At 39.0% G+C, this 12,500-nt stretch overlaps 1 protein-coding gene across 1 annotated transcript in view; it reads left to right on the forward strand.

The window, feature by feature from the left end:
- Positions 1–12,500, forward strand: part of LOC125029751 (Na(+)/H(+) exchanger protein 2-like) — a 174,502-nt gene that overhangs the window by 36,759 nt on the left and 125,243 nt on the right.

The raw sequence follows: 12,500 nt of genomic DNA on the forward strand, positions 1-12,500 counted from the left end.
CTTCTTAGACAAGACATCTGCCTTAGAACTCTAAAAGGAAAAAAAAAAAAAAAACACTTGACCTTACTTGTAGCTAATGTAACTCACGTAATAGCCGAGAGAAATTTGGTGAGCGGACATTTTCATCTTGGAAGAAGCAGGAATTCAAATTATGACGAGTAACTCACTAGACTGAAGGGGAGCTGTCACTGATAAAGACAATATTTTCTTACCGTAATGCAGGTTTGTGGTGCAAGAAGACAGTTTTTCATGTTTTTATCTTATCTAAATCCTTTACTTACTACTGTTTTTTTTTCAATTAAAACTGAATTAGTTCTTGATTGATTTATGTCGGCATTCTATCTCATGGTACTTTTATTGACTAGATATGACATTTCAGTTTATGAAATGATTAGATTAATGAGTTAAGTATTCATTTACGCTTTTGAAGACACAGATAAACAACTAAATTCTTGTGTATGCTATTGATATACAAAGACAGAGAGAAACATACATATATTCATTACTAGATAACACATGCATGCATATTAAACAGTATATAGCCATATATATATATATGTGTGTGTGTGTGTGTGTGTGTGTGTGTGTGTGTGTGTGTATTTGATATAGATAGATAGATAGATGGATATATATGGATATATTTAGATGGATAAAGAGAGAGAGAGAGAGAGAGAGAGAGAGAGAGAGAGAGAGAGAGAGAGAGAGAGAGAGAGAGAGAGAGAGAGAGAGAGAGAGAGAGAGAGAGAAAGAGAGGGAAGAAGAAGACCCAGAAGAAGAGTGGAGAGAGACCCCGCATTGCATCACCCTGGAAACTTCTGTGACACACTCTCGACAGACTTCCCTTTATTTTCTCGCTCATTTTCACGGAGTGATGCTCCGCGCCCTCACGCTGGTTAATCCGGAGATTCAGGCAGCGGCATGGGGGGAGGGGGAGAGAAGAACCTTGTAACTAAATGGAAACGTGCGGTCAAGTTCGTGATAAAGCGGCCATGAATACTAATAGTTTGTTAAGAAAGCTGTCGAGCGGGTAGTATTAAATATAGACAGGGGAAGGTGAATCCCTCATTTTTTTTTTCATATGAATGTTATTTAAATCATTAAAAAAAAAAAAAAAAACGTTCTTTAGATTATCCGTGAGATGTATCAGGCTTCGGTAAACCTCTCAACCACGTGCATTGTGAGAGGAAAAATTAAAAGCTTGTATGTTTACACTAAAAGATAATTCGTGTTTTGATAAGAAAGGAGTTCAGTCAAGTGGGTTTATCTCTGTTATTTTTTCTATGCCATGTGGTTGATATGAGGACCAGGGAGTCAAATTCTATGATTAAACGGACCACATAGTAACAATTTTAAAAAAACAGATAAAATGAATTGATAATGAAAAGGTAATGAAGTGGTTACTTTATAAAAACTGAACTATAATAATAGCCCTTTTAATGATGAAAGTACTTCCTTTTTTTATGGCGTAATGGTTTCCAATAGTAGGGCAAATGTCGCTGAATTAATTGCCGAAATGTAATAATCTCGCGGTCACTGGAGTCAAGGGAAATGATGGAAGAGTGAAAGCATAAATTTTAACCGCAGTAAATATCCTCAGAGTATATAAGGCAAACGAGGAAGTTCCATTAAGAAGAAATCTCTAGTCTATGATAAGAAATAAAAGGAAATGAAAGTACGAGGATGACAGGTATGATATACGGAATATTTTATTTTTTTCCTGGAAAGCCTTAAAAGGTTGATAAGAATTTTTCTTATCTCATTTTCTCTCCTTCACAAGGCGCGATGCCGGTAACTGCGAAACTCCATTGGCTTATTTGCAATACAGTCGTTGACACAGGTCTGCGTTATAAAACGGCGATACACTTTCTACGTGGGAAGAAAACCAACCAGCAGCCAGGGGTGGGGTAGCTGTCGGGGGAGGGGGGTAGGGGTGGCGTGGGAATTTTGCATCTTGAGTAAGTTATTGAGTCATGGTAACTCTGAAGTCGTCATTCGTTACAATTTCTGGAAACATGCACACGCACGCACACGCACACGCACACGCACACGCACACAGACACACACACACTCACACACACACACACACACACACGCACACACACACACACGCACACGCACACGCACACGCACACACACACACACACACACACACACACACACACACACACACACACACACACACACACACACACACGCATACACACATAGATACTTGTATGTATGTATATATGTATATATGTACTTATGCCCTCGTGTAAAGAAAAATGCAACGTTGTTTTACTAGTTCGGAATAAATCGTTCAAACAGGACTTCCTCAGCAAAAGGTAAAGATCAATCACTGAACAGGTACATACATAATTCATTCAGAAGCAGATGTGGATGGATGTGCTTTGGCTTAATTTCTACAAACTTCCCAAGCGTGTATTTCATCCTTCCTCTTTTATTAGGCCTTAAGAATATATAATCTGGCAATGTAGTTCATTATCCTCATGAGTGACGAGCGCTTGGTCAATTTGCATATCGTCGAAAGATTCACGACATACGTTTCCTTTTTTTCGCTCACCTCCTTTTCTCAACATGAAAGCTGTAACACTGTTATAAACAACACTACAGCGTGTACGAAACCGCAAACCCAACTAACATACAGGATGACATTGGGGGTTAGTGATCCAGGCCCGACCACAGTTACCTCTGTCTGTTACCTAATGTAGCGTCTGCAATACCCTTCACCATCTTGTCTTGTGCAACTCCGCCGCCTCACACGACAGTCACGTTTGCGGCCGTAATGGGTTAATAGTTTACTAATAGCTTCCTTGCTGCGTGTTAAGCTTGATTATACTAATTTGGAATCATATATTTGGTGATGAACATTAGGGACATTGTATGAAGTGGAGGGGGGTCTGATTAACGAGGTTTTGGACGGTTGGTCGTGTTGGGGGGTATTTTTGAAAGATTTTTCTTGCATGTTGGAGAATTCTTTGTGTTCTAAAGTAACGACGAGTTTTTTTCTTATAATTTACATGACGTACATATCAAGTATGTGGTCCATTCACAAATAAATAAATGTACTTTCGAAATATATACAGCAAGCGTTTGACGCGAAAATGAAAACAAAACGGCGCGTTGCCACCTACCATTTTCGTATCACTTATTCCCGTCAAGAGGAACACACGACACAAAAAGCAAAGGCTGACATATGTTAACCGAAGTTACTAAACGGAGCGAGCGAACTTGTACACACATAAAAAAAAGGTGAAAAGTTATTATCAAACTTGGAAAAATGATGGAAGCAAACACGGCAGCGGTACCAAATACGCTGAGCTCCACACTTTCCTGGCCGCCAGCGAGCTACCGCGACTCCTAACCTTGGAAGGAAGGTTCATTCATCTAACACAACCCGTTTTCTTTATGTCTAATAATACTCATCAGAACTTCTTGGAGAGGTTATACAAAAGAGGTATTCAGTAGTACTTGCTATTCTCAACAGACCTGTAACTAATTGTTAAGAAAGCTGCAAGAAGTTTGTATTGGACATAGTATCTGATTGCGTATATATCGTGTGTGTCCAACGCGGTTATGCAAGGCACTCATGCACATGTGTTATCATAAACCACAATTTTTTTTTCCCGACTCAAGAAATTTGAGAAACCACTCAAATAATCGCTGGTCAGAAAAAAATAACCTTCCTCATTCGCCCGCGTTACTTTCAGAAATTCCTGATCCACCCATAGACAGTCAAATTAAAAAAACAAACAAAAATGCGTCCCACCTCAAGGGTGCTGTATATTTAGTGGTTTGTTTTATGAAGTGGGAGTGAAGTAGTGTCTGAAAATGATTAGATTATTGTATACCTCTCCGTTTTATGGACAAAACTGCATTCGTATCTATAGGTAAGAACTGATGGTATTAATAATCGGCAATGCTATACCGGTAATAAAAATAATTTTCATTACTAACTTTTCGTTTTCTGTTACAGGTAAGCAGAAGGGAAAGAGAACTTATGCAATGTACGTGTCAGGCAAGCCACAGGTAAGAACTTAAAGCTACACATTCACTATAATGCATATAAAGCTTAATCTAATTAATTTCATCCAATTAGGAGACAGGATTTAAGTAAAGGCAGCGATAATTTAAAAATGTAATTATACCATGTTGAAGAACGTAGGTTACATTGCGTGCATGTGCTGCCATTAAATTAATATAAAATTCAGTTTTACTCATGGAAACTATTCTCTGCACGCAAGAATGATTCTAGTGTAAATTAGAGGATGAAAATCGTTACTATCGCAGAAAATTGTTGAAATGAAAAAGTGTAAAATCAGTCTTCATTTCGCTGAAAAAATAATTAACCCGAAATCAGAAAATGTGTATATATTTTGTTCCGATATGCTTATTGAACAGAAATCACGCAATATCCAGATTATGTTTTGATATCAGGTAGGCCTATAATTTCGAAATATATTATCCGCATGATAATAACACTAATGACAGCAACAGACGGTATCAGTAATAAAAATACCCGACACATGATAGTAAAGCATAAAAAGGCAACAAATAGTGACATATATCAATATTAATGATACATATAGCGATAGTTTTATAATGAGACAGTAATGTAATATTAAACATGATAATAATTATAAGGATGTTGATGATAACAAAATTAGTACTGATGATGAAGATAACGATGTCGATAATGGTGATGGCGATGATGATGATGATGATGATGATGATGATGATGATGATGATGATGATGATGATGATGATGATGATGATGATGATGATGATGATGATGATAATAATATAATGATAATAGCAATGATAATAAAGACACCAAGAGAGGGAAAGACATCCAGACACATGAAGTAAATACCGCCCCAGTCTGCCTTGCTTCCAGAACGAAGTATTGACAGCCTTGTGCCTGACTCCCCCACCCCCGCCCCACCCACCGTCCTTCCATTCCCCACACTGCATTCCCTCCCTCTCCTCCTCCCGAACCATCTTCCCTCCTAATCTTCACACTACATTCGCTCCCCCTTTTCACTTATTTCCTTCCCTCGTGTTCATTCTCCTCACCCCTTCCCCCTTCTATCCTCATCTGCACACTACATTCCATTCTTGCTTTGCCCCTTCCCCCTCCCCTTTTCATTCTCAAACTCATTCGCACACAAACCCCCACCCCCTTCCCTCTTCTTTATCATGCTACATCGCCTCCCCCTCCCTCACACTACATTCCCTTCTCCCTCCCCTTCTCTTCTCTTCTCTTTTCTCTTCTCTTCTCTTCTTTTCTCTTCTCTTCTCTTCTCTTCTCTTCTCTTCTCTTCTCTTCTCTTCTCTTCTCTTCTCTTCTCTTCTCGTCTCTTCTCTTCCCTGCCCTGCCCTCTTCTCCCCTCCCTTCCCCTCCCCACCCTGAGCCCTATGCGAAGGTTCGAGAATAGTTATTTTTACATTGTTATTACTGTTGACATTCAATTTCAATGTATTATTTTATTTATTTTGCTGTGCTGATTCGTTTTAGGGTTGTAATATTAGTGTTTAACAATTGTTAAAATAGATTATTATTTTAATTGTAATAGATATTGATATCTTGTAGTGACAATGGTATTATTGACCTCTTATAGTGACAATGGTATCCTATATGTGTTGGTAAGATTATCGTTGTGCATTATCATGTTAAAAATCTTATCATTTGATTGCAGTACAGCATCGAGACGATTTCCATGACTGGCAAATGTTACAGATTATTTTAATTTTTTGAATTAGGTTATTCTTCTTATCTGTATCATCATATCAGTAACCCAAACTAATCATTGGATTTTGACCCACGCACTATATATAACTGGGAAATGATAAAAACCTCGTCGATGACGGTGTATGCTGGTAGGGAGTTAATTTAACTGTCTATACCCTGAATAGTATGGCAGACTATAACATACCATAACAATTACATACTATGGTATAATATAGCCTCAGCTACTCATATAACATATCCTAACTACAATATCAGACATATTCCTAATGCGACACTAAGTCACTATGGTCCCTGTATAAACCAATGCGACAAAGATAACGCTCCCGTACTAATTAGCCATCGTCGAGCATTATTCAAGATCCTGTCTATGAATGCGTCATCATAACTTAGCAACTTAGAAGCTGTTGCCGGGGTTCCCATATGTCTGTAAAGGCCAGTTGACATGCGACTCGTGGTCTGACGATCGGTGCGGCCATGAAATAATGATATAATAGAGAGTAACACGGATATTTTGGAAGGAAGTGACCAGAGCTTAGTATCGGATACTAGGGTGTATACGATGGCTAATGTAATCGAAGAATTGCTTGCAGTGATTTTTGAAGTGATCTAGGGTTATAATAAAAAGTATCGGAATATAATGTAACCCCAAGTTTACCCTTATAGATCGCAGTTCAGTGTGTCTGTTAAATCAATCGTCACCTGCCAGAAGACGGACAAAAATATGCGTCAGTAACTCCGACACTCGATTTTCAGTTTTTCCCCTCCGATTATTTTCATACACGACAGCATTTACCGTTCTTACCACTGCTCGGCAAACCACACCCACCCTAACGGCCACCTACACATTACACAGACCTTGGGATGGATAACATGCTTTCTTGGATACGAGGGGGAAAAATAATGCACAAAAAAAGTGTGGTAAGTCTACACATGTTAACAGACTCACCGCGGGTATCATGTATGATGGTCTGTTTTTGTTTATATTTTTTTTTTGCCTTTCGATTAGGTTATTTGTAATTTTCAGTTGTAGTAAAATTGTTATTCTCGATTCTATGTAAATTGCTGGTTATATTGCAGTTTATGTAGTAGCTTATTAGAATAAGTTAGACACCATGCATCACGATCCAACGTTTTAACTGATAATTAGTAATTGTATAGCAATACTAATAATTTAATATATATTATCTCTGAAGATACGTTTCAAATATTATGTTAGATATTCACTGATAGGCAAGAGAAGAGAATGGCGACACTAATATCATGGTAGTAGTAAAGTAATAGTAGTAATAAATGGTAACAATAATGATAATAATATGATAATATAATGCTAATCAAATAATAATAATAACAGCAACAGCATTAGTAACGTAAATACATATGGTCACATCAACGGAACTAAAAGCTGGCCCGGTTTTAATGCCATGTTGAAAGACGCCATCGCCAAGAACCTCACTTAATCATACTTCAGATCGTAATTTAATTTGCATAATATGTTTAGTGGCTCCACGTTGAAGGGTCTGAGTCGTGACGTTCGTATGCGCCGTTCGTCATTTCTCCTTTTTGTTTGGGTTATTACGTGAGCCAGTTGAGATTTATTTCTTTTACGATTGGTATATGATTGCTGATTATTCCGTTATAGTTTTCATTGTCTTTGATGGTTATTCTTGCTATTATTAGTGTTGTTGTTATTATTATTTTTTTTTCTTTTTATAATTAATATTATTATTATTATTATTATCATAATTATTATTATTACTACTACTATCATCATCATCATCATTGTTGTTATTATTATTATTATAACTATTATTATGATGATGATTATCAATATTCGCTTAATATCTTCATAATTATTATTATTATACATTAGAAATACAAACTGCCTTATGATATGATGGCCACTACAGCTTATTACTTGATCAACCCTTTACGAGTGAGTCGATCTATGCCAATCCCGTATCCAAATACACATTTTCAGTTTCAACTTCACACGTACTCCGGGGCTGAGTGAGTTTGTGTGTGATCATTGAACATTTAAATTGAACAGGTGGTTTATAATTAGCGCCGAACTCACACCTGTGGTGGTCCATTACTCCTAACGTTGTGAGTCTGTAAGGGTCATTTTTCATTCCCACGAGCGTATTTCAGGCCGACGTACAAGTAGAATATTGGCTTCAGTTTCCGGTGAATTCCTGTAACATTTTGCTCAGTGGCAAAGTGTGAGGTGTCCTGCCGGTTATGTTGTCTCGCGAGTCGAAACCAAATGTAAACAATCGTGACGTAATTTTATGCTCAGGTCTATTTATAGAAACGGGATGGCGTCATATTGCGAATCTGTTACATGGACGGCATTGAAATGGAGAGTTTATTTGTTTGTTTTTAAGATTAAATTCGGTGCTGATGCATTTATTTCTCGGCGTATCTTGACACACCTGATTCACCCTGAAAGTCCAGAGGATAATGATCATAAATATTGGTCACGGTTATCGGACGTTCTATATATCAATTTCAGTCTTTAGAATGAATGGCTGCATATCGTAATCAATAAAAATTAGCTGCATGACTATCCCTTTTTAGGGAGGGGGGCAGAGGGTTTTGACTTTTATTAGCAAAAAAATTGCTATTATATCTTCTATGTAGTTCAGTAAAAAGGGAATCTAGTTTAATCTAAAGCTGCCCCGCGTTTGTGTTACATGTTACTGGCGAGGATTTTTTCTCCTGAAGTCTTGTTTTTATCACATTTTAACCCACAAAAACTCGGTTAAAAACCGTTCGAGTGATGTAAGAGCAAGTCAATGTAGCACAAAATTGATGAGGCAGGCGAAAATTAGCCAACGCAAAGCCGTCAAAATTCCTATGTGTATTTATTCATCATTTATTACCGTTATTTTATGCGTTGCTGATAGTAGGTATGCCAATTTTATATCCTAAAAGTCAGCGAAAAAATAAACTTTAGATGAAATTACGTCTTATGATCTTGGCAGGGGAACCCATTCGTCTTATTCCTGTCGCTTTCCGAGCCGATGATTAGTCACTTCTCCAGGTAGTTTCTCTGTTATTGGGTCCCTCATTTACAACCGCCGTGGAACAGTAATCCCGAGGATAAATGACCTTGAAGCTGGTAACTGTAGTAACGACGAGGCGAAAGGAAATTTTATTGTTTTCCTTTATGAACTACGAGTAGTTACCGTGTTTGGAACTGTGCATGTTGGCTTCGCGATATTTTTGCATAAATGCTTTCCACACTCGAGTTATTTGTCGTGTTTGGAACTGTGGATATTGGTTTCGTGTAATTTAATATATCTCTTAAACTGGTTCCCGTGTCTGAAACTGTACATGTTAACTTCGTGTGATTTCTCCACTCGAGGTATTTGTCGTCTTGGGCATTGGGTTTATTGGGTTCAAGTAATTTTGTTAAGTATCCCTCTCAAGGTGGTTACCGTGTCTGAAGCTATGCATATTGGCTTCGTGTGATGTTGTAAAAGTATTCCCCACTCAACTATTTGCCGCGTCAGGAACTGTGCGTGTTGGCTTCGTGTGATATTTTAAACATTTTCCCACTCAAACGAAGTCTCGTGTTTAGAACTGTGCTGGTTTCGTGTGAATTTATAAACGGTTTCCCCACCCATGCTGTTCAACGCGTTTCAAAATGTGCTCGGCGACTTCATATGTTAATACCAGATGGCACTTTCTGTCGTATTCCCGATGAGTGAAGCACAAATGTAAAGGTCGTACAGATGATGTAAATATTTATGGATAATGAAGTTAATCATTAGCTTGGAAAAAGGCTGCGGGTTTGGCTTTTAGCTCGAGGGGAAACTTTCCCAAGGTGAAGACGGTGAATCAGAACCACTAGCTACCTGGAATTGCGTGCGGCTGCCTCGGCGTGCGGGTCCTTTGTGTGTGGAAAATGTATATAGATTGATAGTCAGATCGATGGAGAGGTTAACCGACTGAGAGTGATAAGATATTTATGCTTGATTTTATTTATATTCCACACATATAAATGTGTATATACATATATAGTTATATGTATACATATACACATATATATATATATATATATATATACACACATATACATATATATACACATATACACGCATTTGTGTGTGTGACGGTATTTGGATAGATTGGTCCAGAGAGAGAAGAGACAGGCAGACGGACAGAGAGACGAGAAAGAGAAAGAGAGAGGGAGAGGGAAATAGAGAGGGAATAAATTAGCCCGTGGACCTCAAGGCTTCCGAGAGAAACGCGGCGGACGGAAGGAGAGACTGCAGGCGGCGGCGCGGCGGAGAAAGGGTACGCGATGGGCGAGCTGGAGAGCGCCCGGGGGGAGGCGAAGCCGAGGGAGAGAGAGAGGGGCGACGAGGACAGGGCTCCCCTGATCCGCGCTGCAGGGGAGATGCCGCGCCTCTCGTGCCGGATTAATTGCCCGGGGATGCGCACACTTCGAGGCTTTGGGGATACGCACAATTACGTACTCGCATACGCGCTCCTGAACGGACATGCACCCTTACTCATACAAGTGTTCTCACACAGACATATATAATCGCTCTATGTCCACACACACATGTTGTATGTATTCAAATGTATGTAAAGTATGTCTACACACACACACACACATATATATGTATGTGTGTGTGTGTGTGTGTGTGTGTGTGTGTGTGTGCGTGTGTGTGCGTGTACACACGCACAAAAATACATTATGTTATGCTTGAAAAACCGAGGAAGTAGCCCTACATTCCTAAAACAGGAATGCAGAATATTTCACGGAAAAGGCGAGGCGACCTCCCCCGCCCGCCCGCGAGTGCCGAGTTTCTCCCGATTCCGCTGTCGCTTTCGATCACTCGCGGCTCCTCCGTCATTCGTCACTCCGGACTCATCGGAGACATCTCAAGGCCCGATCGCGCGCCGAGCAAGGTCATGGTTCCCCGCGTGGGAGACGAAAGGAGGAAGGAGAAAGGGGGGGGGGGGGGACGCACAGAAACAAACAGATAATTAAAGTTAAAGGTACAAAGAGAGAGAGAAACAGGAAAATAGGAAAAGTAGAATACAAAATGATAATGATAATAATAAAGAGAGAAACATCGTACCACAAATATTTTCTGTCCAGATACACTAAATAAACAGAGACAAACAGATAATTAAAGTTAAAGGTACAAAGAGAGAGAGAAATAGGAAAATAGGAAAAGTAGAATACAAAATGATAATGATAATAATAAAGAGAGAAACATCGTACCACAAATATTTTCTGTCCAGATACACTAAATAAACATTTAGAATTTCCTTAATTATTTTTTCGAAAACTTCAAACTACCTTGAATCATAGAGCAATTAGACCGAGACAAAATTGGGACTTATATAAGGGCAATTATTCTGCCTCGTTGATTTGAAAGACTTCTATGTCGCAAATATCCACCACGTTCGGCTACGGTCGGTTTTTATAATAGCTTTATAATGATTCGTGAGGTGATTAGTGATTATTGATTAATAATTTGTGATGCTCTTAACGTTTTACGTAATGAGATCAGCCATAATTTGTCCATAGACATGTCACAATGCATGACCACACCCTTCGCTACGTCTGTTTTCTTACGTAAGACAAGGTTACTTCTTCGTCATGCGACTTAACTACACACATACGTACCTATATATATGGATTTACACATATACACACATACACATACAGATATAAATATTCAACTACACACACACACACAAACACACACACACACACACACACACACACACACACACACACACACACACACACACACACACACACACACACACACACACACACACACACACACACACACAAGCACACAAGCGCACATGCAAACGCACACACTTAAAGCAAGCAAAAAAAAAAAAAAAGTACCAACAATGAAAGAAAGCAAACACCGTTCTCCTTTTATACTATTGCTCATTTTAATCTGATCTTATCTTTCCTCTTTCATTCTTTCCCATTCGTTTTTCCTCAGTTCTTATAATTTTCTCTCGACCTTTACAGTCTTTTCGCATCTTACACATGAGATTAGAAATGCTGGCAGATGATAACAGATCACATGGTCTGTCGTATCTCTTTTATCACTTCATAATGTCAGTCAGTTCGATGTGTTTAACTGGTACGAATTTCACTCGATAGATATGGAATATAGATCACGGGATGCTTGTTGTTAGTGGTTTGTTATTATGGTTATTGTATTCTTGTGGATGATGTTACTTTTGGATAGTTTTACTAATAGTGTTGATACTGTTGTTATGATAATTATCATTATCATAATCATCGTCGTTTTCGTCATCATCATCGTCATCGTCATCGTCATCATCATCCCTTCTAGCATTTCGCCATCGTATGTTAAAGGAAATTCAGGAATACTTACAGTGAGAAAACTATTAGACGTAGCCTATCTATATTCCGATAAGAACGTACTCCAGTAACGAAACTCGCAACATGTATAAATTCTAAAAAAGAAAAAGAAAAAAAAAGTAAAAATAAAAGGAAGAAAAAGTAAAGAGTGAGAGAAAAAAACAAGGAAAATCACCCCGCTAGAGAGAAACGGTTTCCCTTTCTAGCGAGCCCCTCCCCCTCCCTCTCCCACTCCCCCTCCCCCTCCCCTTCCCTCTCCCACTCCCCCTCCCCTCCCTCTCCCACTCCCCTGCCCCTCCCCCATCCCCATCCCCATCCCCCTCCCCCTCCCCCTCCCCCTCCCCCTCCCTCTCCCTCTCCCTCTCCCCATCC

Source organism: Penaeus chinensis, chromosome 10, assembly GCF_019202785.1.
Source record: "Penaeus chinensis breed Huanghai No. 1 chromosome 10, ASM1920278v2, whole genome shotgun sequence".
Taxonomy (NCBI): domain Eukaryota; kingdom Metazoa; phylum Arthropoda; class Malacostraca; order Decapoda; family Penaeidae; genus Penaeus; species Penaeus chinensis.